The 5,219-nt window shown below is 46.8% G+C and overlaps 1 non-coding gene and 1 pseudogene across 1 annotated transcript; one reads left to right on the top strand and one right to left on the bottom strand.

Moving 5' to 3' along the window:
• Positions 1-889: 889 nt before the first annotated feature.
• Positions 890-964, top strand: Trnap-cgg. The gene has a single exon. It is a non-coding gene; the product is annotated as a tRNA-Pro (tRNA).
• A 3,798-nt stretch (positions 965-4,762) lies between these two features.
• On the bottom strand, positions 4,763-4,880 carry LOC124596789 (annotated as a pseudogene).
• Positions 4,881-5,219: the final 339 nt, after the last annotated feature.

The following is a 5,219-nucleotide window of genomic DNA, read 5'->3' as shown; positions in this document are numbered from 1 at the left end:
GAAGTAAAACAATTATCTGATCTTGAAACTTCCTGGCAGATTAAAACTGTGTGCCCGACCGAGACTCGAACTCGGGACCTTTGCCTTTCGCGGGCAAGTGCTCTACCAACTGAGCTACCGAAGCACGACTCACGCCCGGTACTCACAGCTTTACTTCTGCCAGTATCTCGTCTCCTACCTTCCAAACTTTACAGAAGCTCTCCTGCGCAGGAGAGCTTCTGTAAAGTTTGGAAGGTAGGAGACGAGATACTGGCAGAAGTAAAGCTGTGAGTACCGGGCGTGAGTCGTGCTTCGGTAGCTCAGTTGGTAGAGCACTTGCCCGCGAAAGGCAAAGGTCCCGAGTTCGAGTCTCGGTCGGGCACACAGTTTTAATCTGCCAGGAAGTTTCATATCAGCGCACACTCCGCTGCAGAGTGAAAATCTCATTCTGGAAACATCCCCCAGGCTGTGGCTAAGCCATGTCTCCGCTATATCCTTTCTTTCAGGAGTGCTAGTTCTGCATGGTTCGCAGGAGAGCTTCTGTAAAGTTTGGAAGGTAGGAGACGAGATACTGGCAGAAGTAAAGCTGTGAGTACCGGGCGTGAGTCGTGCTTCGGTAGCTCAGTTGGTAGAGCACTTGTCCGCGAAAGGCAAAGGTCCCGAGTTCGAGTCTCGGTCGGGCACACAGTTTTAATCTGCCAGGAAGTTTCATATCAGCGCACACTCCGCTGCAGAGTGAAAATCTCATTCTGGAAACATCCCCCAGGCTGTGGCTAAGCCATGTCTCCGCTATATCCTTTCTTTCAGGAGTGCTAGTTCTGCATGGTTCGCAGGAGAGCTTCTGTAAAGTTTGGAAGGTAGGAGACGAGATACTGGCAGAAGTAAAGCTGTGAGTACCGGGCGTGAGTCGTGCTTCGGTAGCTCAGTTGGTAGAGCACTTGCCCGCGGAAGGCAAAGGTCCCGAGTTCGAGTCTCGGTCGGGCACACAGTTTTAATCTGCCAGGAAGTTTCATATCAGCGCACACTCCGCTGCAGAGTGAAAATCTCATTCTGGAATTATCTGATCTTAATCAAAATTTCCACTTACCTCGCGTCTTGACAACATTGTTGCAGATTTCTTGAAAGCACCGTAGCAGACAGCAAGCAACCAGGCAGTGATTAAAGTAGATTTCTTTTCTAAATACATATTCAAACTGTTTGCTTGTGGTAATGCGTAATGACAAACAGTGTGGTTGGGAGAGTAACTGTTGCTATGAAATGATTTTAGAATAAAGTATATATTCAAAAAGACAGCGCAAAATTTCGCGTGATCTTTACACATGACATTGGTCTGAACAACATAATGCTTAGGCCTAACAAAGTGAACAATGTTTTAAAAATGGTACAATGTTAACAGAGAATTTCTATAAAAATCAAACAGGTTAATCAATTAATATGTTAGTCCATGATTTAGGGGGATGGGGTGGTCTTTCTCTGTGCTCTGAGCAAGTTAACTAGCTGACAATAATCATTTCGACCAGTTAGGTGTGTAGGGCTGCAGTCTTACCTCAAACTTCTTCTCTACAAAAACAGTCACATTATTCAAAATTCATATTCCTTTCACCTTTCATTGACCACACCATCCTCATCCTTGCTGTCCGTTCTTAATGTAGCAGATACAGTCACAAGTACACACAGCCCTACTAAATACATCCATCAGCTACCACACTTCAACTAAGAATGTATCAGACTGCTCAGAGGCAAAGACTGTGCCACGACAAAACCAAAGATTGTTCAACAGTAATGTAACTTTTTATCTCTCTCTCTGACATGCACATGGATGACACACAAAAACCAAAAAAATACCTTACAAGTGTACACTACTGGCCATTAAAACTGCTACACCAAGAAGAAACGCAGATGATAAACAGGTATTCATTGGACAAATATAATATACTAGAACTGACATGTGATTACATTTTCACGCAGTGTGGGAGCATAGCTCCTGAGAAATCAGTACCCAGAACAACCACATCTCGCCGTAATAACGGCCTTGACACGCCTGAGCACTGAGACAAACAGAGCTTGGATGGCGTGTGCAGGTACAGCTGCCCATGCAGCTTCAACACGATACCACAGTTCATCAAGAGTAGTGACTGGCGTATTGTGACGAGCCAGTTGCTCGGCCACCACTGACCAGACGTTTTGCATTGGTGAGAGATCTGGAGAATGTGCTGGCCAGGTCAACAGTTGAACATTCTCGGTATCCAGAAAGGTCCGTACAGGACCTGCAACATGCGGTCGTGCATTATCCTGCTGAAATGTAGGGTTTCGGAGGGATCGAATGAAGGATAGAGCCACGGGTCGTAACACCTCTGAAACGTAGCGTCTACTGTTCAAAGTGCCGTCAATGCGACGTGTAACTAATGGCACCCCATACCATCACGCCGGATGATACGCCAGTATGGCGATGACGAATACACGCTTCCAATGTGCGTTCACCGCGATGTCGTCAAACACGGATGCTACCATCATGATGCTGTAAACAGAACCTGGATTCATCCGAAAAAATGACGTTTTGCCACTCGTGCACCCAAGTTCGTCGTTGAGTACACCATCGCATGCGCCCCTGTCTGTGATGCAGCGTCAAGGGTAACCGCAGCCATGGTCTCCGAGCTGATAATCCATGCCGCTGCAATCGTCGTCGAACTGTTCGTGCAGATGGTTGTTGTCTTGCAAACGTCCCCATCTGTTCACTCAGGCATCGAGACGTGGCTGCACTATCCGTTACAGCCATGCGGATAAGATGCCTGTCATCTCGACTGCTAGTGATACGAGGCAGTTGGGATCCAGCGCGGCGTTCCGTATTACCCTCCTGAAACCACCGATTCCATATTGTACTAACAGTCACTGGATCTCGACCAACGCGAGCAGCAATGTCGCCATACGATAAACCGTAATCGCGATAGGCTACAATCCGACGTTTATCAAAGTCGGGAACGTGATGGTACGCATTTCTGCTCCTTACACGAGGCATCACAACAACGTTTCACCAGGCAACGCCAATCAACTGCTGTTTGTGTATGAGAAATCGAATGGAAACTTTCCTCGTGTCAGAGCGTTGTAGGTGTCGCCACTGGCGCCAACCTTGTGTGAATGCTCTGAAAAGCTAATCATTTGCATATCACAGCATCTTCTTCCTGTCGGTTAAATTTCGCGTCTATAGCACGTCATCTTCGTGGTGTAGCAGTTTTAATGTCCAGTAGTGTATATCCCCATTTCATCCATCAGTATCTATTTTTTCCGTCAAGAAAGAGAGTGGAATAAAAATGATAGGATTAGCAGTAGTTGACTTGAAAGTAGAGAATGATCTTAAAACAGGAAAACGAAAACTACTGGTTTATTCCGAGGTGACGGGCGGTGCTGCAGGGCGTATCTCAAGCTCAACTGGCGCCGCCCTCTCTGACGTTGACACGGACCTCGAGTAGGCAGGCGTGACTTTATCAGCCAGTGAAAGGAAATGCACAGCTGTCCACCCCCTCTCGCAGCGGACGAACTCCGACCGAGGCCACTTTGGTCTAATTTAGAATTCCTTTACAGCAGAAAACTTCGGTAATACTGGGAAAGTCGAGTGCGGAATGGACAGATAATTATTTAGAATAAATTCCCGCGGCGGCTACCTGGCTGGCAGCGGCACGCAAGGCGTCGTGAAATAATTTTGTAATTTCAGGCGGCGGCGGTGCCGGTGGGCGGGGCATGATTTACACTAACTGGAAGTTGTCATGCGAGCGGCGCGCAGCTGCGACCGACTCCGCAGAGCCGGCAGCCAGCGACGAAGGCGTTGGAATATTGAAAGCAGGCCTCACTGCGGAGCGGTGTTACACTGCTAGGCAGTGTGAGCAACAAACTGAGTGATTAACGTGCCGAACGCTATCTCAATATCACAACTTCTGAAAATCAGTATTTGACATTTTGATGGCACAGAAAATTATTCATACATAATTTACACAGATTGTCTCAGCAATTTTCATTAACACTATCAGCAACTTTGTGATATAGATGTAATGACAACAGCTGATTTCTCTCCTTGATCGTTACTTCTCTGGGGCTAGTCAAGGACGACATAAGAATTTCATGTTTAGCTTCTGCTGACGACTTAGCCTTACTAGCGGGTGATGAGATAATAGCCATCGAACAGGTTGAAACCATTAAAGAATGCGCCACAAAAACTGACACCCAAAACTTGGCTACAAAATACGGTCATGTCAATAGACCATATTTTAAATACTAAGGCGAAGTCCCTGAACCTAAGGGGCGTGAGAAAATAGGACAGCCGGCCGAAGTGGCCGTGCGGTTAAAGGCGCTGCAGTCTGGAACCGCAAGACCGCTACGGTCGCAGGTTCGAATCCTGCCTCGGGCATGGATGTTTGTGATGTCCTTAGGTTAGTTAGGTTTAACTAGTTCTAAGTTCTAGGGGACTAATGACCTCAGCAGTTGAGTCCCATAGTGCTCAGAACCATTTGAACCATTTGAACCAACCAAAATAGGACAAAACAACCGCCTACAAAAACTAAAGAGAGCCTAGGGAAGAACCTACAAAAAAGCACTCCGTCATCAGGCCACAAGTGGTCCATCGGGACCATCCTTCCGCCGTGTCATCCTCAGATGAGGATGCGGATAGGAGGGGCGTGTGGTCAGCACACCGCTCTCCCGGTCGTTATGATGGTTTTCTTGACCGAAGGCGCTACTATTCGGTCGAGTAGCTCCTCAATTGGCATCACGAGGCTGAGTGCACCCCGAAAAATGGCAGCAGCACGTGGCGGCCCGGATGGTCACCCATCCAAGTGCCGGCCACGCCCGACAGCACTTAACTTCAGTGATCTGACGGGAACAGGTGTATCCACTGCGGCAAGGCCATTGCCCCGAAGAACCTACAAGGTATAAAATAAAAAATGCTTGTACAAAAACACTAAAATTAGGCACTATAATACATTATAAAAACCTTAAATCTCATATGCCAGTGAAACCTTGACAGTCCACAAAAAATATCACCTAGAAAACTTATTAAAGGAAGAACGTAAAATAATCAGAAAGACACTAGGGTCAAAGAAAACAGAAGAGGGCTGCAGACTACAGTCTCTTCAAACAACTGAGAAATTGTCCAACCTTGCAGCAGACATAAGAAAAAAGGCGATTGAAATTTTATGGGCACGTCTCTAGGGTTCCAAAAACAAGACTTACGCACAAAATTCTTAGATACA

This window comes from Schistocerca americana, chromosome 2, assembly GCF_021461395.2.
Source record: "Schistocerca americana isolate TAMUIC-IGC-003095 chromosome 2, iqSchAmer2.1, whole genome shotgun sequence".
In the NCBI taxonomy this organism is placed as follows: domain Eukaryota; kingdom Metazoa; phylum Arthropoda; class Insecta; order Orthoptera; family Acrididae; genus Schistocerca; species Schistocerca americana.
Note: the sequence above shows the minus strand (reverse complement) of the source record. Positions and strands in the feature narration are given on the sequence as shown.